The sequence below is a fragment of the Gobio gobio genome (assembly GCF_949357685.1).
Source record: "Gobio gobio genome assembly, chromosome: 9".
Taxonomy (NCBI): domain Eukaryota; kingdom Metazoa; phylum Chordata; class Actinopteri; order Cypriniformes; family Gobionidae; genus Gobio; species Gobio gobio.
The window spans coordinates 42,898,830-42,920,079 of NC_137115.1; the positions used below are offsets into that span (position 1 = coordinate 42,898,830).

A 21,250-nucleotide genomic window follows, 5' to 3' on the forward strand; every position below is an offset into this window, starting at 1 on the left:
TTTGGTTCTGATAGCCTTCATTGAATAGAGGCATTGTTAACACAGATTATCATTAGTAGGCTAAGCCTGAAGCGAGTTGAGGAATGTGGATAATATTAGTTCCAGAGACATCATAGTTTAGATAGTTTGTGGTCATGGACTGTATCCAAAATGTGCAAACAGAAGCTGCAAATATAACAAATTGTGTTTTTCAAAAGGGGTAAAATACCTTTTTAATTAATAAAATTAATATAAACAATTTTTAAGGTAACATTTTTCAAAATTCACGGTTTTGCTTGAGTTCAGTCGTGATTATTTAATTCTATTGATTGCTCTCAAATGTGTGTTTGTTTTATTTTTTTATTAACTGTTACATATTAAAAAATAAGACTACATTTTCCATCAAATTGAACTGAATAGCCCTTAAATAATTTTCATAATTTGGAATTAAAGGGGTGGTTCCGTGGTTTTTTTCTAGGCTTGGTTGTGTTTATGGGGCGCAGTATAACATGTCTTAATACTTCTTTTTTTTTTTTTTTTTTTAAACTTCATATTTTTCATATATTTTACCTTTATTCCACACACCGCTGTCTCCACTGTCCTTTGAACGGCTCGTTTACTTCCTGCTTCTGTGAAGCCCATCCCTCCGAAAAACGCAATGGTCTTAGTTTGGTTAGGTGGCCAAATGTAGTTTGTAGTTCTGCAACAGCTCTCTCTCTTTCGTAATGACTGCGAAGTGGCCTCTTCCACTTTGTTGCGTGTTCGCGGGGGCAGTGTTCCCAGCAACCCGGGAAGAAGCTTGTTGTAGTCCAAACCGGCCGTTTTTGTAGGCAATAAACTGCCATAACTTTAAAAGGCAATATCTCTGTTTGCATTGAACTTTCAGCGCTGTAACTTTGCAGATACTGTTTATGCTCAAACAGCAACATTACACACTAACTAAAGTTTAAAAAGTGAAATCGCATGCAACCACCCTTTTTAAGAAATGTAGGTCTGGTTTCACAGACAGTGTTTAGATTAAGCCAGGATTAGGCTTTAGTACAATTAGGACATTTAAGTAGCTTTTATAAATGTGCCCTAGAAAAAAAAAAAAAAAAACTACTGGTGTGCATCTTGAGACAAAACAATGACATTGACATATTTTAGTTAGTACAAGCTTTCAAACAGCTCAAACATGAATTTTAGTCTGGGACTAGATTTAAGCATCTGTGGAACCAGGGTTTAAAGTATAGAACAATCAGTAATGGATCTTTATACATGAAAATATCTGCTTTTATATTTTGGAAAGAGGATCCTTGCAATTATATCATCATATTTAGGGGTACAGTATGTCACACACAATAATGTAATGTGTAGAAGGACTGGCTATATTCAGGAGTTTGCTGACAAGGCAGTTTCAAGCAGTGATTTATGAGAGCAGGACTCTGTGATTTTAACACACTGGACTGCACTAAGCGAGAGAGGAAAAACAGGCCAACTAAATACTGGTTTGAATCATCAGTGTGTGGCACACTGGTTGCTCCCGTGGCTGAGGGAGGGGCCACTCCTATTCCTCCATCTGCTGCAGAGCTGTAAACAATGATGTCATTTCCTCTCAGTGGCTGAGTTGGCGATTTTGGAAACTTAGAAGAGCCCAGGGCTAATTTAGAGTAAGAGTGCTACTGTCCCATTTTAGAGTGCCTTATTTAGGTTGCAGCTATAAGCATGTTCAAATATGCATGAGATGTATCCAACAAATGACTCACAATTAGTCATTATTAATATACAACTACAGGTGTAGGTTTATATTTATCGACACATTTCCATAGGTGTGTCTAGTCTAGTCAGGATGCCACGTTTGTATTAGTAATAAATTTTGGCTCTACTGGCAGACAGGCGTGTTTTTTTCCATTCTAAGCACATTATACACTCACCTTTCAACACCTGTTTTACACAATTCAGGTAAATACAGTGGTTATATATTACTGATGACTGCTAATGTGTTTCAGGTAATGTCTGGCAGAGCATGAAAAAATATTGTTTCCCTACCGTCTGTAACTATGGACCACAAATATGGAATACATACAAGTTAAAATTGCATTATTATATCTACATATTAGATATAAATATGTTTAAATTAAGTCTTTATATTATATTAATAATATGGGGTGAATTCAGATAAATTGTACTAGTTTTTAACATTGAGGTTACTGTAGCGCTCCATTTTATAGCTGAATTTACCCAATATATAAATGACAGTTTAACTGCAGTGGTGAGTTTTATTAAAGAAATTTGCTTTAGTGTGCAGTGAAGATGGGCACATTTTTCCATGTCTCATTGATGAACCAAACAGCAGCTGTTAATTGCACTAAACCACTGTCTGTTCATGAGAAGTGACACGTAGAACACATTATTGTGATAATAGGACACCTTGCAGTACCTAATGACAGGTAAAGGTATCTCTGTTCATTCTAGACGGGGAACTCTCAGGAGTCCTCCATCAATAAATAATTTAAGAACCTTTAAGAAGACAGACAGTAAAAAATAGACAGGCTTGGGAAAAGGAACTATTTGCTTAATTACAGCACGTCACAGACTATTTAAATCACTGACTCGCCTTAATAACACAAGTTATTGTTACCATTATGTAGTAGGCTAATCCATAGAAATCCTGTACAGTTCATTGCACATCATAAACCATTACCACAGTCTCTTCTCTCAAGTAGTCAAATGTCTTTTTCTGTCGAAGGGACAAACAATGGTCCCCTTTTGTATATATATATATATATATATATATATATATATATATATATATATATATATATATATATATATATATATATATATATATATATATATATATATATATATATATATAAACATATTTTCAGAACAGACATGAACTAGCGAACCGGTCGGATCAGATCTTTCGGACAAGTCCGACTCGCAATGATTCAGTTTTGGGTGAACTACCCAAAACAGCCTATGAAAACAGCTCACCGAAACCGAGAAACGTCTCTTTCGAACCAATCCGTCTCGTAGCTGATAAACGATCATTCAAACCGACTGATGGGGCTAATATTACGTTAAAACATGCTGGAAATACGTACTGGTGATCGTTTTATTAACATAAGCCATTAAAGCCAACCAAACAGGGTTGTTTTTAACTCTTAATGAATATTATTTTATCAAAACATCCAGGCTTTTCATTCGAGAGGCATGAAATGTAGCATTTTGCAATTTAAATGCAAATTATATGACGTTATCTTGCTGAATCGTGGTCGCAACAACGATAACGTACATTAATATACATTAAGAAAACGTAATGTAAAAAAGATTTATGTGTGTGGTTTATTAATTTATTTTATTACTTTTATTTTATTTTACACTGTACCACGTGTTGCTTAAGAATTGTTGAAACGGTTTTCTGAACCGGTTCTTTAAGATGAACTGTTCGAAAGAACCGATTCGCAGAAATGAGACGGACATCCCTTCCCATCACCAGTCTGTTGTTGACCCAACGTTGTTCTCCTTCCCGCGTTCATGTGGCTGTAGCGCGCTCACGTGGACTTGTAGCGCCGCTCCCGTGAAAAAATATATTTCAACAGCTTCAGTCAGTGCGCGACACCGAGACTGCCGGGCGACAGCAGCGTCTCCTTTTAACGAATGTGGAAACACAAACATCCAAACGATTAACGGACGAGGACCTAACGAAGGCCGACGTGTAGTGGATTATTTTTTTAGTGGTTCCGTTTGGCAGCAGAAGGATATTTTCCAGCGGTAAGTGCAGTGTTTAAGTCCCTCACTCGAGGATAATGGCTCTGTTGTTGATTTTAGCGAGCGAGCTAGCTAGCTTAAAAAGCGGCTAGCCGACCATGCTATCAACCCTTTTACTGTGTTCCTCATCAATGCACATTTTATTTGACCTATTTTTCTGGTAACACATTAAGATTCCTGGTGTGGTCCGTAGCCAGTTCTAAAATGTGTTTTTTATTCTCTTAAACGCTGAGATTTGGTCCATGTAGCCATTATTAGCCCGGCGTTGCTAGCTCTCTATGCTTGTGCTAAGGGAGAAACTGTTAATGTGATGAAATGAAATATAATATAACCATCGGAGTTCTTTCCAATGATTAAAATCGGATGCATGCATGCAGACATGTTGTTTTTTTAATATATTTTTATTTTATTTCTAAGCTTGAGGCCTGGTTAATTGATATTGAATCACACTGGACAATTTCAAAGCGTAAGGGAGATGGCTTGGCTGACATGTACTGTATTATTCTCTACAAAAGGAGCCTGACATTATATACACATGTACACAAAGACCGGGTTAGTATGTGATGTAGGAACCATTTTATCACCGTTATGGTCAGTATAACCTGTAATGATGATGATTTAGAAAGATAACATGCATAAAGCTAGCCGTCAACCAACACATGGTGTTGAGTCTCTACACGACTCTTTCAAACTTAAGATGTTACAGAAAAATCATCAGATGTGCGTGTGCATGTGATTACTTTGTGACCTAAAGAAGCTTAATGTCAATGAATGCCCGTGTCTCTGCTACACACGCGATTTATTTTAAGCTTCCGCGCTCACAGACGCCTTGAACTTGGCATCTGGATCATCACTCCGTTTTGTTTGCAGAGCGACTGCGATTTGCCATGGAGATGTTTTGCTTGCATCTTTGTCGGTTGCATTGAGCTGTACTGTTTTCGTTGTTCTTTATCCTTAAGGATCCATTTAAGCACCTCCCCTATCGATTACAGTAATTGAGGTTAAGTTGCAGTTGGTTGAAGCAATAGCGAGATAGGAGAGGGTCAAATCCCTTCTGTAACTAACCTTATTCGACTGTCTTTAGAAAGGTAAGGTTGTTATAAACACTGAAGAGGTACTGTAGGAATATTTTACAGTATAAAATAAACATTTTAAGAGAAGCTTCAGGCTACTTGTTTAAAGGAACACGCCACTATTTTTGAAAATAGGCTCATTTTCCAACTCCCCTAGAGTTAAAGGTGCCCTAGAATCAAAAATTGAATTAACCTTGCCATAGTTAAATAACAGGAGTTCAGTACATGTAAATCACATACAGTGAGTCTCAAACACCATTGCCTCCTCCTTCATATGTAAATCTCGTTTGTGAAAAACACCACAGAGAAATAGGCAAATATCAACGTAACACCGAGAATGATGCAATCGTCGGGATCATTAAAGGTCCCGTTTTTTGTGTTTTTTTGAAGCTTTGATTGTGTTTACAGTAGGGATGGCTCGATACCACAATTTTGTGTGGTACCGATATTAAATCGATACCACACAGGGTCTGAATTTTGATGCGGGTATTGTGCATAATTTTGCTCACTCTCGCAAGTTTTGGGTTTATGAAGCGGGAAATTACCGCAAATGTTTATTATTAAATTAATCAACAAAGATTGTCACATCAATCAGTCATTTGGAAACTTTTTTGTAAGTAATTTCAGCATTACTGCGCGTCTCCATTGCTTCTGGCTTGAAAAGACATCGCACCTGCACTATAAAAGCAATCTGCGCACTCAGATTCAACACTTTCGCTTCCGTTGCGGGACAACTGACGGAAATCACTGCCCACGTCTTTTTAAACCTCGCCAATTTGAACATGCAAGCGATTTTATAGCATTTCGTAATACATATGGGATGAGAGCTCTTTGAGAGAGAGTTTTCTTTGCGCTCATGCCAACAACAAACACACACACACACACACACAAGCCTAAAGAGCTCGCGCATTCCAAATTAAGTTGTTTTTCCTCAGTCAAATACACACAAAATTATGTCAAAATGTTAATCTTTAGTGAGTAGTTACATAAACACAGTTGGTTATGTCTTTCGCGGATGTAAATAGTGCAATAGTATGCGTGCAAATATTATGAGGTCTAAACGTCACTGGTTGAAACGAATGCTGGAGATTTCTTTATATTTAAACGATACGCTCTTATGTATGTGCGTTAATCAGTGTTAAAAGAAAAATGTCTAAATTAGATCGTTAGAATTATGCACTCACCTGTCGATCTCTTAATGTCTTACAAGTCAGGAATTAAGTAGCAGATGCTTGGCAAGGTTTGATGGTTCTTCAGCAGTTTTATAAGCAAAGTAATTCCAAATTTCACGTCTACTCGTCTTTATTAATGAGTTTTGTGCGTGTTGAGTGAGATTCAACTGCTGTATTCATCTTGTTCTGTTGCCACATTTGCCGGTTTCGTGTCAGTTTGGGTAGCGCGCTGCCACCTAGCGGTGAACTTCGGAACAGCAGCATATACCGAAATGAGCAAAATCATGATATCGTACCGTTTGAAATAAAATATATACCGGTATTTTTGCAGTACCGGTATACCGCGCATCCCTAGTTTACAGTGTGCAATATAACATGTGTTCATGTTTCATGTGTAAAAAAAACACAGTATTTTTCACACAATTTACTTATCTGTATACTGCTGTTTTCACTGTCCTCAAAACGGCCTGAGAATTTCCTCGTTCAAATCAAGTCCCTCCTTCAGAAATACGTAACGAGTTCTGATTGTGCCAGCGGTTCCTGTGTTGTGATTTGACAGCAGCTTAGCGCACGTTGCCCGAACCGAACGCAACACTTCCTCTTCTCCACGAGGGAGCAACAAGACCACGCCCCCTTTTTCGCGTATTCTTGTGGGCGGAGGTTAGTCGACAAACTGTTCTACTGACGTCATTAAAGCAGGAAGTACCAGGATGTAGTCCTAACCAGCCGTTCGCTGTAGGCTTTTAAAGGGAACTTCTGTTAAATAAAATATCTCGCTTGGCATTGAACTTTGAGCTTTATAATTTTACAGGTATTATTTATGCTCTAACAGCAACATTACACACTAACTAAAGTTTGAAAAATGGGATCACGAAGAACAGGACCTTTAATGTGTATGCCCCCAACATTTGCATATGCAAGCACATGTTCACTTTCAGGTGAAACTGCGCAGCCGTATCATCTCTGCAGGTAAACAAGCGTCACGCGAGGATCGCGAACATGGCAGATCATGGAAACAAATGTTATGTTCCAGGCTGTGCAGGGGACGTTTCATACTCTTCCCACAGATAAAACATGTCAACAGGCATGGTTGATGTTTATTTATAATCGGATACCGCAACAATTTAATTCAAAGTTGTTAGTTTGCTCAGCCCATTTCACCATGGACAGTTTTTCAAACCTTGGACAATATCAAGCAGGCTTTGCTCAGCGTCCGACACTGAAGAAAGGGGCAATTCCAACCATATACCTGCAAGCAGTAAGTGATTTTATCCACTTCTTGACAGTCTAAACAATTTCTGATTTTATCCACTTCTTGACAGTCTAAACAATTTCTGATTAAATTGAAAGTTTCTTAGAGAGACAACATTAACGATAATATCCCCGTTGTTGTCTAGATCCAACGCAAGATGCTAGTACAGTAACAATAGGATAATCCAAGTAGCTTACATAACTAAATAGTATGTCTAATGACAAAGGTTAATATTATTTCATGCCAGTGTTGTCATAAATTACAAAATACAACCGTAGACACGTAACGTACTACGTTAGTTTAGTTGCTTACACATAGCTCACTCGATCCTTCTAGATAGCGTCACCTTCTCCACCATTTAAGTTGAAACGATAGTAATTTGATAAGGCTTCTAGTCAATTTGTTCATTTATATATATTTATATATTTTTACAATGCTAAAAAAGTTGTGACTGCTGATGTGTATATTTAATGCTATATGCTAGTTATCGTTTAGGTTGAAGTTCTGGTATGGACATAATGATTTTTCAGGTTCCTAAATAAAATAAAGACTTAACTTACCATTCAGAAGCGTTCATTTCCAATCTCAAAACATGTTGTTGTTCCACAAAATCTGCATCTCCGTCAGAAACAGGCTCAAACATATAAGGTTGAATGCCTAATCTCTCCATCGTCATGACGGTCAGTATAGATGTGCCTGCTATCATTGAGCCGCGCAGTGAAACAGCCAATCAGAGTAGAACTCTGCATTAATATTCATGACCCTTCCAAATAAGGTAAAAACAGACCATTTCATCCTGGGGAAGATTTCTAGAGTTGTAAATGGACCTGTAAAACCGTATCTGGACAATTATTGACCTTAAATAAGCCATATACCCTCTATGTAGATACCAGAGAAAAATTATAAATGTTGTTTCAAATCATTCTAGGGCACCTTTAAACAGTTGAGTTTTACCGTTTTCGAATCCATTCAGCCGATCTCCGGGTCTGATGGTAGCACTTTTAGCATAGCTTAGCATAGATAATTGAATATGATTAGACCGTTAGCATCTTGCTCAAAAATCACCAAAGAGTTTTGATATTTTTCCTATTTAAAACGTTACTCTTCTATAGTTACATCGTGTACTTAGGCCGACGGAAAATTAAAATGAGATTTTCTTGGCCGATATGGCAAGGAACTATACTCTCATTCCAGCGTAATAATCAAAGAACTTTGCTGCCGTACCATGGGTGCAGCGGCGCAATGATTTTACACAGCGCCTGAAATTAGGCTAACCTCCGTCAACATAACCAACGTGACAACCTGCTTGCACAGAGTGTGTGCTGGAGACTATTTTCAGGTGCTGCGTAATATCATTGCGCCGCTGAACCGATGGTACGGCAGCAAAGTTCTTTTATTACGCAGGAATGAGAGTATAGTTCCTAGTAGGGCTGTAATCAACCAAAGAAAATCTTGGTCGACTGAAGTCCTGAAATTTTCGACTAAAAATCGACTAAAAATGACGTTAGGAAAAAAAAAGGTTAAATTAATTAGCTGCGCACTGTGCGCAGTACTTGGTAGCCTTGTTGTCTGCATAAATGAATTATAAATAAACATATAAAACTAGTAGGCTATTTGCAGTATATTAAATCGTTTTTGAGCTGATTATTTTGGACTGAAGTGAGTCTGACACACGAGTCAGCTCTGACAGCATCACGTGCACCTGCGCAATATCATAGCCTATGATTTCCCAAAATATAGTACTATTGTCAACTCGATATCATCACAAGAACTTTTGAGGAATATGCAACATAATTTAGACAATTGTTTTTGTCATATGTATTATAATAACTGACAGACAGTATAATTTCAGCCGCTCTGTGCAGCTCAAACGTTAGGAGCTCAGCTTCGCGGCTGAGACACGAATAGACTATTAACTTAAAGCTTTTACTCTTTAACACAAAAGGCACGTCCACTTTAATAAAAAAGGAATATTTATTAAACAAGCCAGATCAAGAGCAGAAAAAACGCTCTCACAATTAAATAAATAATATAAGTTACAGAAAACTAGCCTTCTTCAATCTGTCTCTCTTCTCCAGTGGGTTGGGCTAATCCAAAAGTGGAAACAATGGGGGTGTTCTGAAGGCAGACTGTTACCTGTGAAACAGGGCTGCTCTGAAAACACCCCCATTAGCAATTAGTGCTTTCCACCTGATCAAATGAACGCGGCGCGGCAAAACTGATGAAATGAACGCGGCAAAACGGACAGTACAGATCCACTTTTGCGGCACGACTGAAGCGTGGTGTTGTGACGCTTCCCCTCATGTGTATGTTGATGGGCGTTCCTCAAGTTTACCGCTATGGGTGTGCGTTTGAGCCAGCGGGGAATGAAAAACAAAGGACCGGCGAGAGACTTCTGTTCGCCAGTTGGTTGGGCCAATCCAAAAGAAGTGAAAACAATGGGGGTGTTCTGAAGACAGACTGTTACCTGTGAAACAGGGGTGCTCTGAAAACACCCCCATTAGCAATTAGTGCTTTCCACCTGATGAAATGAACGCGGCGCAGCAAAACAGATGAAATGAACGCAGCAAAAACTAATGAAATGAACGCTGGAAGAAATCGACCAATATCAATTTTGGTCGAGCCAGAACGTATCGACCAATAATCGACTAATCGACTGGGAGATTACAGCCCTAGTTCCTAGCCATATCGACTATTCTTCCGTCGGTCTTGGTACATGATGTAACTAAAGAAGAGTCTAGTTAAATAGGAAAAATATCTTTTTTTATATATATATATATATATGAGCAAGATGCTAACGGTCTAATCAGGTTCAATGATCTATGCTAAGCTATGCTAAAAGTGCTACCACCAGACCCGGAGATCGGCTGAATGGATTTGAAAATGGTAAAACACAACTGTTTAACTCTAGGAGAGTTGGAAAATAGTGGCTTGTTCCTTTAAAGTACTGTAGATAAACCTTCATGTTTCTGAGAGATCTTATTTGCACATTAACATATCTATTGTATTGATTGATTGCTTGTTCAGGGCTGCGTTTATTAAAAACTTAAATAGATGCTAGCTTTGCTCACAATGCTTTTGAGAAACGCAGAAACCATGAGGTTAAAAATGTAAAAACCCTTCTGCCTTGGCTTTGGGACGCATTAGATTTGTGTTTCTGTGTGACCAGGTGCTTGGAAATGCAATCATCCACTTTCATTCTCCTCACACAATCTCAGCAGTGAACTAGAGCTCATGTTATGGAGTGTTCATCACAAAGTTATTGATTATTTCTGTAGAGATTTGTGCGCTTCAGTGAGATCTTCAGAAGGCCATGGTCACTTTTTTTTTTTAATTATTTTGGGCAGTTTCTAATGCCTTCATTTAAAATACTGTGTTGACTTGCAAGACATTTGTTTGTGTTAAATAGCATTTTTGGGTGTTATTCTTTAGAGACCATGCCCCCTTCCACCAGTGTCTTTTAACATTTATTGGAGTCTCCAATGAAACCCAAAAAAGCAGCAAAGATTAAATATTGTTTGGACTAAATCAACATGGCTCTGTATTGTGAAAATGGATATTTGCAGAATAATTTGTGTTGATACATTTGGATCATTTCAGTCAGTGACTGGAGTTATTTCATTGTGACTCTTGTGTTTTCAACCTGTCTTTATGGGGCAGCTGCACTACCCCCAAGCCCTTCAAGAAATGAAATTTGTCTTTTAGAGTTATACTACACAGCTTCTGGGTAATGGTGAGGTAACCTGACCCAGGTTAGAATAGCTGAAACAGGAGTATAGAACAGGGATCGACCGTTTCACACTCTCTATCCCATTGCATATCTCTTCCACCTCTTATACTTGCTTACACACATCACTGTTCTCTTTACCCCCTTGTGCCACCAATATGTCTACTGAATAATTACTACAGCATAGGCACTGTCAGGCACCGATCCTGTGGGTGCTCGGAGGCTCGGGCACCCATGGAAATGGCCGAACACCCACAGAAAAACACAAGATATTCTCCATTCATTTTAACTAGGTCTGGGTGATATGGCCAAAAGAATGTATCGATCGTAACAAAATGTAAATCTGTGCCTATGCACTACAGAATCATAATTCTGGTTGACCACATGTCTGAGTGTAGCAGACAAGGACCCTGATTGTTTACATTGTGTATGAGCTTGTGTACATGCATGGAGGTGGGTGGATTCAGTCTTCACACTAGAGCTGCAACTAACGATTATTTTTTCTGTCGACTAATCTAACGATTATTTTTTCGATTAGTCGACTAATCTAACGATTATTTTTCCAGATTAATCTTATTATTCTTTTTTACTGATTATTGTATTTAAAAGAGGGTAGTGAATTTGAATATTATTTTAACATGAAATCAATGAATGATGACAATATTAATTGTATTTCAGGAAGGGTAGTGTACATAGTATGCCATTTTATAATGAAATATATGAACAAAAGAAGCTTTTTAAACATAATATATAATGATACTATTCATCATAAAATGTATACAGAGTAGGCCTAATTAGGAAAAGTTGTTTACTATAGTAGTTGAGTATGATTTACTTATTGATTTGTGTCAATAGTAAACGAAAATGCACTTGTATTTATCTGCAAAAGGTTCACATACAGGAGCTTCCAGCATAGTGTTAATGTATAACTAGTCGTCTATTTTGAAGATACATGTGCATAAACAACGACTAAAGCTGCCAGAAGTTTTTGCCCAAACTTCAAAGACACATTTAAATTATTAAAGCTAGAGGCATATCTTAACTTTAATGTTACTTTAATCATGTAAACTACCTATATACAACAAGTTATTATGCATATGTGTTTGGGACAGAGCGGAACCAGGTCGCATTAACAGCAGATATATGCAGCCCATAATAAATAAAAGCACGAGACGTACTGGGGTCGGAGAAGAACCCAGGAAAATGTGACCGTCTGTTGCAATACACGCGCCACGGTTCAGCTGCGCGAGAGAACTCTGGCAGCAAGGTTGCCAGGTTTACACAACAAACCCCACCCATTCATTACTCAAAACTAGCCCAAAACAAGCCCAATCGCGTTTCGGGGAGGTTCTCTGGTAAACATCGCGTTCGGGGGGTTAAATATGTGTGTTTTTTTGCTTCAACCCGCGGACATGAGACACAGCCCGCGGCAACAGTGTAGAAGTAGCCCAATTCCGCGGAAAAAAGCGGACTTGGCAACACTGACTGGCAGTGTGAAAGCTCCCGCTCTCCACGCGCACAGCTTCTGCTCTGCCACCGCGCGCAGTGTGAAACCGGCGTTACAGAGCGAACAAAGCACAGTTTTATTCGGCTTCTGTTTAAAGTACTCCCACACTTTTGAATGTCGCGGTCTGGCTTTATATGATAAATGATCATTTTCACTATGCCCGGGAGCAGAAGCTGCCATTATTCTAGATCTTCTGTTCCATTCTAGAACGTAAATAATGTGCCGCCGACGCGTCGACGCATTTTAACGCACGTTGTTGCAGCCCTACTTCACACTGTCTCTCTTAAAGTTTTTTCTCAAAGCCAACAGTCTATTTTCACTTTTGTAGATTATTATGTTTTGGATTGATGTTGCAGTTGCTTCTAATAATTGCAGGGCTCGACAATATGGACTGCCCAATGTTCCCGGGGCCAGTGCAAATGACGCTCGGGACAGTTGACGGAACTGTCTCTTGCCTGGTTGGGCCAGTGCTGCATCTTCACACAAGTTTATCGTTTGCACATGTTTTTAAGCCTTTAAGCCATATTCAAGTGCAAGAAGATGTGAAAGTGAACTCAATACTGTACTCGCTGGGTGATAATTTTTCTGGCTGTGCGCTTCGGATGTGTTGCGCACACAATGAGTACCAAATTGGGTTTTGTCTTTTTGCGCTTAAATGGACCTTTTACTTTTCACAACGCTTTACTGGAGGCGCCAGCGTGATCACTTTCACGCTGCATTTTTGCTGTGATCACAGCATTTTTATTTTTGGACATGCGCATAAGTAATTCATCATTCCAAACTGTAAAGGGTGTACTGTACCTTTATTTGTGTATACTCACAATTCGGGGTGCACCGAAATTTCGGCCGCCGAAAATGGCATTATCGGTTTCGGGTCGAAATAATAAAAACAGCCCAAAACGTAAACCGATAATGAATGTCACCCGCCCCTCCCATCCGTGCGCAAGCGCTTAGGTTTCACTCACGGTCGAGCTGTTATCACGCTACGTGTCTGCCGATCAAAGATTAAGCATGTCAGCTGTATGAGAACAAATAGAGACGTATCTAGCTGAACTACCCATTGCCAGAAGCGACAATCCCCTTGACTACTGACGCGCGAACGAAGGCCGCTTTCCATTGCTTGCGCAGATTGCACACAGGTATTTATCTGCCCCAAGCAGTGTTGCCAAGTCCGCGGTTTTCCCGCGGGATGTTTTTCCATGTCTGCGGGTTGAAGCGACCCCAATTATGTGATATTTAGACCCAGGAATGTGAATTTTAGCAGGCAACCCTGCCAAAAAAACATCTTTTACCCCCCAAATGCCATTTTTCCCGGAGAACAGTGACAGACAGTGAGAGACTATTCAGTGCAGCATCTCATGTTCTTAATGAGAACCATTCTGTGATTTTGTGTGCAGTTATTCAGATAATTGTGGATCTTTTTTTGCACAACTGTTAAAAAACTATTTTATTTGATGGAACATAAAACTTAATATTATATTAGGCCTATTTGGTATTATTATTTATATTTATTATTAAAAATATTTTAGGTTTTATGTAACTTAATACAATTTTGATTATTCTATTGGTTCCTGATTTTTTTTCATTTCAGAACCATTCAATTCAAGCGCTATATTTATATATATATATATATTATATTATATAAAGTATACGTTTTTTTAAAAGCCATTTTCGGCTTCAGTTTCCCAGGCCCAGAATTTTCATTTCGGTGCATCACTACTCACAATAACAAAACTTTGTGCTTTGGAAAATAATGAAAACAAACAGGATGAACTTTCTGCCATCTCGCTGTCTCCATGAACTGGAGCGCATCACATAAATAAACTGAAACACAGCATATACTAGGTTACTTGCTTCACAGACATGAGATATATCTTTAGAAAGCTTGAAATGTCTACTTTTAAACTAACCAATTCAAATTGAAAACAAAAACTCTGATTATGTAATCTGTTTGAAAGGTGCATTTCTCTCTATTCATCAACTTAATCTTTGCAGCCAACACTGACTCAGAAAACACTAGTTATTACCAGTAATAAACAAATAATAATTATATTAATTCATAAATCATTACTTTTGCTTGCTTTGCTGCAAGCTTTAGGTGTGCGCTTGAGTGCAGAATAGGCATATATTCGCCCCCCAGTATATATTTAAGTAATTAAATTAATGTAAGCGTGCGATTGGTTGACTAATGGCTAGGGCTGTACGATTAATCGGAAAATAACCGAAACCGACATTCAGAACCTCTAACCGACGTATTTTTCCCATGCCGGTTATTTCGGTTTTCACGTGACTCCGCCCCGTCAGTCACATCAAGTGCAGTTTGCAGGCACACAGAGAGATGCAGGAGCAGTTATCGGTGTTTATAGATGCTCAGATTCACTATAGTAACTGCATGTTTTACACAGTTTATACAGGTCAGTTAATCGCCGTTCTTATAGCCTATACGCGCTGCCACCGACACACACACACACACAGACGGCGCGCGCAAGCCACGAAGCCAGATCGCTTTCGTGCTCATAAAGTTTGTCAAGGAAATGCGTTTAAAGGCTTGCCAGTTTCAACATTTAAAGCGATTGTGCACTATTCAAAAACAACAATACGTATCCGTTCAGTGCTCAGCGTTTTTCTGTGTGACACAGAGAGCCGAGCCGTGTCGCGTCTCTGACAACGCGTGCGCCCGCCCTGAAGGCAGACCTCTTTCACCTGCGTCCTCACAAAGCTTTGTCATTTGTATGTGTTTTAAGCCCTGCCAGTTTGAACATTAAAGCGAGTTTAGACCATCAGATGTGTGTTATGTTGAACTAATGCCTGATATATTGTGACACACGAACACTAAGTACAAACCACAGCTTCATAATGAATAGAGACGCTAGGAGTAATTCACACACACAATCACTCTCTCATTAATGCATTCAAATAAATGTAATGTAGACCTACTGTGTTCCTTTATCTGTATCTGATGTACAACAAACAGAAATCTGCCCCATAGACAATAACTGCTGAAAGAGAACCGTTTCCTTCAAGTGTTTTAAAATCACAAAGAAATGCAATTTTTCATAAATAAATAAAAAATTCACCTTTTAATAGTCGAAAAAAAAAGCAAAATAATCGTTCATTAATCGTAATCGAGGTAAAATGTTCAATTAATCAAGGTTTTTATTTTTGATCAAATCGTTACAGCCCTACTAATGGCTCAAATGAACGACTAGTCGGTTTTACCACAGTAACATACATTTGTGGCCTTTGAAACTCTTGCTTGGTCATAGATTAGGTGTTATGAGTGTATTAGTGCTAATACAGTATGACTGAGCATGATAGCTCCTGAATTTTGATGCTAAACAAAGACTCAAACCCTCTTGTATAAGTGTAAATGTCAACACAATTACACAAAATGCCTCATTGTTTGTCCAGTGTGCCCACAGCTATTTAATGGTTATAGCTGCTAGTTACATTAGCAGCTCCTGCCCAGAGCTCTTGCTGTATATAGAGTTACAGGATAAAGCTCTAATGGACTCTGTCCATTGAGAAGATATCGTAGAGATGAGCAAGAGATAATGGATGGGATAGAATCACTAATGAAGTGTGCATGTTACGCTTCATTTCCCCTGTTTGTATTCAGGTGTAGCTTCTGTGTCACTTTTGAAGTGAGTGGCCCAATTGGAGATGAGCATAGGGGTGGGTGACACACTGGAGATAACGGTATATGTGCATGCTGTCTGAGAGGCGATTTCTGAGCGCACACCTGAAATGTGCGCACGCTGAGCTGCTGTTCATACAGTACTGAACTGGGTTCTTTTTGCCGCCTTATTGGGCTTGAAAGGTCAAATACACAGTAATTTATGTAATAAGTAGGGCTGTCAATCGCGATTAATCGCATGATTGTCATGAGTTAACTAACGCATTTTATCCGTTCTAAATGTTTTTAATACTCTAATCAACATGGGTATGGACAAATAGGCATGCTTTATGTTTATTATTAGTGAAACCATACTCAGAGCATGAAGACTAGACATGTATCAAAGGTCATAGATGTTTTTCAAATAACTTGTTCATGTCTCTTAAGCCTAAGCTTAATTTCAGAATAAGCAGTGATTTCCCTCAATTTAAGAATATAAACACAGGGCGTTTTTACACTGGCAGTTTAGTTAAGAACGGGGCACAGTTCGTATGAAATTGGGAATGTGATGCTGTCATGCGGACCTGGGAGCGCACCAGGGCACCACACCCGAGACTACCTGGAGGAGGTGCTCTGAGTTCGGTTGCACTCGAACTGTGCCGCGATTCACGTGAACAGTATGAGAAACACAGACTCGGGAGCATGCTTGTTCAGAAAAGTAACCTGCGCGTTCGTTTTAGCCGATTGTAATGTATAGTTCAATAAAACAAATAAGTGGTGATTGTGTTAATGATTCACCTCGGATATGAGCGAGAGCGAGCTTGCAGTGTATTCGCGCATCGTGCATGCAGTCTCCTCAGAGTCCCTTTGCAAGCAATTAACAGAAAGGAACCCTTTATCCAATATATTGACCTGCGTTCTGTTTTCTATCATGTCTTGTGGAAGTTTGTGATAATGTAAGACGCACGACTGGGTAAGTTGGGTACGATATGAAATTGTATTGGTACTTTGACAGCACTCTAATAAGAGCAGTGCTTAATGTGCGTCGATGTGTGACAGCAGGAGTGAGGACGTGTGTGTGACCGTTCACTAAACAATGGTAGCAGAACAGTCAAATATACCGTTTACGCACAGCTCAGGAAAAAGAAACCAACAGAAAAGTGCGGCGCGGCCGGAAAGTGCTGGTGCGCGCTGCTGCCTTTCACTCAGACAGATCGCGTTGCCAGTTTCGCGGATTATTGGATTATGGTTTGAATGGTAAAAAATATGTAAAAATGCACGTCCTGGCGAGTATTCGGGTAAATGCAGTCGGATATGTCTTTAGGGAAGATATACAGAGTTGAATGAGAAATCGGGTGTTACAATGATTTTGGTCCGTGCAGCTCTTAAAGGGCTGGACCTAATATTCTGTGTGAAGCAGGGCAGGACAGGAACATGCTGGCCAAGTGAGTTTTTCTAGGGTTTTTTTTAACCCTGAAACAATGATAAAACAATGAATAGTAAGTTCTGTCATTTTATTCAATTACTTTTACAGTTTTTTGTCATGGTATCGATTCAGTATCGGTATTGAGGTATTTTAGTTATAATTTTGGTATCGTGACAACTAGGGATGCAACAATACAGTTAGTCCACGTTTCAATACATACCTCGGTTTTTAACGACGGTTTTCGGTTCTGTTCGGTTCTGATGGCTTGTCACATCAATTTTTTGTTATTCAATTCTTAGGCGACAGGAACAGCAAGAGGTTAAGGAGAAAAAAGACTATTTTTTTATTGCAATACTCTTTCTTTATTTTACTTAAAATAATTGAAAAACCTACCTTAAACTTAACTTTACTTAAAAAAAACCATGTATTCCTAGTGTATAGTATAATATAAAATAAATATATATGTATATAAAGATTTACACTGGCAGCTCAGAGCTGTACAACAGCATTTAAGTATGGAATTGAATGAATGAATGTAAAAATAAAACACTACATAGACTTCACTATAAAATATAACCTACATTGATTCTTATTAAAGCTATACTGTATTAAAGTTTTTCAGTCAAGAACAGTGAGTGATTTTCTGTCTTTTGTTGTTGTATTAACATTAAAGGGATAGTTCATTCAAAAATGAAAATTCTGTCATCGAGAAATGAATACAGGTTTGAAACAATATTAGAGTGAGTAAATAATGACATCATTTTAGAGGTGAACTGTCCCTTTAAGGACCGCGTGTTCACTACTGCTGCTGTCAATTTAAGACGTGCATCTAATATACAGACACACGCGATTTTACTTTCACTTTAGACATAACCGACTGTGTTTATGTTAACCTTGTGTGTATTTGACAGTATTAGCGCAGTAAGATGACTACTTAGTCCAGTAATCACGTGTTTGACAGGCTTTTAGTGCGCGCGCTCGGAAAAGCGCGTGTTAAAACCGCGCACGCGAATGAAACTGGCAAGGCTTTAAAACGCATGCAAATAATGAACTTTCGTGATTGTGAATAACTATAGTGTTCCGTGTGTATAACTCTACCACTAACGTGTGATGTGAATGTATGTCGCGTTGTTCAGTATTGGGATGGAGGCAAATGATAGAATTTGTAGAAAAATAATTAATTAAATGCAAAACCGCGTATTGAACCGTGAATGCCGTACCGAACGGTTCAATATTATATTGAGAATTGTGGCATCCCTAGTGACAACACTATTCTATATAAAAGTATTAGCTAATATACTCTTTTTTTTGTTATGTTGGTTTACAAATTTGTACCTTGTTACATTTTTACTCTTTTAGTTTTACATTTTGTCAAGGACTTGTTTACATTTATACTTTTTTTTATAGTACACTACTGAAGGCCAACGGTGCAAGTTAAATTAAATGTTTTTAAGTAAAATTGTTGAAAATTATTGCGATAAATTAGTCGATAGATTAATCAATCTAAAAATAGTCGTTAGTGGCAGCCCTAGTGCCGTTAAAATGAATTTGCATTAGCGCGTTCATTTTGACAGCTCTAGTAATAAGTAGGGATGCACCGATACCACTTTTTTTCAGACCAAGTACAAGTACTTACATTTGGGGACTTGCCGATACCGAGTACTGATACGAGTACTTAATAATACCATTACAGTTCTTCTAACAATGTTACAGTCAGAAAGTGAAAAACATCTGATTAAAATAAAACAAAGTAAATACACATTGATGCTGTTACTGGCATTTTAACATTCAACTTGGTGTTTTCCTAAACAAACATGGCACTGCTGCCCATTTCACATAAATGTAACCTTTAATATTCAGTGGATTCCAGTATTTTTTTTTTTTTATTTTTTTTTTTTTACAAAGGCTATGTTTAAATTACTGTCGTGTTAATGTTATATCTTGAAATGAATATATTATTTTGAAAAGTGTATATCTGCAGCAAAACAAAATCATTTAATTTTACCTCAGGTTTTGCATGCATTGGTTTTCTCTGCCGCTCGCGGAGGCTTCAGATAAATCTCCAATTGGGTAAAGGAGGGATTTTGAAAGCTTAAACAAAACTTTTCCATTTTCTTCCATGTCATGTCAAACTACTATAACAATTAAGCTTGCTTAGGCTTGTTATACTACCGGGGTTAGGCTAGTCATTGCGCACATCCCTACTAAACAGCCTTTCACTTTCAGCACTCACTACCGAGAGGTATCTGCCTCATGAGCGGTTAAGCTTGGTTTATACTCGGCGCGTCCGCACTAGCGCTCAGGTGCATGCAGCAAAAATGACGGCATACTATGTAGGCTTGCTACGATAGTCGGTGTTGCCGGTGTTACCAGTGTCAAGACTCAACACCGGTTACATCACTTGCCCACCGTGGCACCGCCCACCGTCTTTTTGATTTTTTTTTTTTATAGCCTAGTAATAAAATAATTTAGTTCAGTTAGAGAACAGACAATACAAATAAAAACTGAACGTATCTGCTTAATAAAGCAGGATCCGACCGTGAGTCTCGCCAGCGGCAGGAGTCATTCATCAGATTTAAGAGTGAGGAGCTGACTGAGATGATCGCGGAAGATTTGGTTTCAAAGCTAAACGTAAAAGCGCCTATTTAAGGGAGTTTGTCATTTGTTTTGTTGTTGTGTTTTTCATTAAAAATAATAGGCTAATGAACCCACAATTCAAGCAACCCGCCACCGAATTGGCGCTAATTCAAAACCGAAAGTAAAATGTGCACGGCCGCACAGAGCGCGCATTGTTTACTTTCGCCTGGCTCCGCATTGCGAGCCTCCGCGCTACGCTGACTGCGCACATTTATTTTTGCCGCGCGCACCCTCGCCCTCGTGCGGGCGCGTCGAGTATAAACGAGGCTTTACGGACGAACTGTTATTCATTCATGGCAAGCATCTCAATCATAGACTGATCAATGCTTGATCAGTGCCCTGACTACTGAACTAGGGAACTGATTGAGACGCACCCATGGCCTCACAGAGCGCGCATTTACAGACGAGCTGTCATTCACGGTGTGTGAATACGCAACACTGGCGCGTTTTCAGTTCAGAGCGGTCGTGTGCATGTTACTTTCGGTTAGATAGAATTAGTGATTTAAAAGCCTCCGCCGGTGATACTGGTATTACCTGTGTTGTCACACATCAATTAACCAGTGGGAAAATTTCTTCACCGTCACATCCCTAATACTATGGCAGTCGTGCGCTTTGAGAGCGTGAGACTCCTTTGCACTTGGCGCCCTGGTGTGCGGGTGTGCACAGCGAATTATGTAACTTTCCGTGCGGCCCCACATCCGAAGATGCGTTGCCATAATGGTATCGGGTGCGGTTGTATTGGGGTAGTTTTACGAGTACGAGTACTTGACAACATTATCGGACCGACACCCGAGTACTGGTATCGGTGCATCCCTAGTAATAAGTGATCATAAAAAGTTAGAGAGTTATAAGAGAGAGCATGTGTTGTCAGTATATTAGATCCGTGGATTCGGTCCTAAAGTGACCGCAGTATACATTTGTTTAATTTTTCCTTGTGTTAGTCATGCTAGAAATTTGTGATGAGAATTATGGAATTTCTGTGGTATCAATTTTTTATAATTTGTTAAGAGCAAAAATAACTCTTGTGATTTATATTGTTATCGTAAAGTAAAATTCCTTGTATTATGTAAGACTTTGGTCATATCGTCCCACCCCTAGATGTGAG

At 38.9% G+C, this 21,250-nt stretch overlaps 1 protein-coding gene across 2 annotated transcripts in view; it reads left to right on the plus strand.

The window, feature by feature from the left end:
• Positions 1-3,402: 3,402 nt before the first annotated feature.
• Positions 3,403-21,250, plus strand: part of siah1 (siah E3 ubiquitin protein ligase 1) — a 35,240-nt gene continuing 17,392 nt past the window's right edge. The window contains exon 1 of one of the 2 annotated variants that reach the window (XM_079825734.1): positions 3,403-3,738. The gene's annotated coding sequence lies outside the window, so the exon portion shown is untranslated. The remainder of the gene's footprint in view (positions 3,739-21,250) is intronic. The other variant, XM_079825732.1, reaches the window with a different exon arrangement.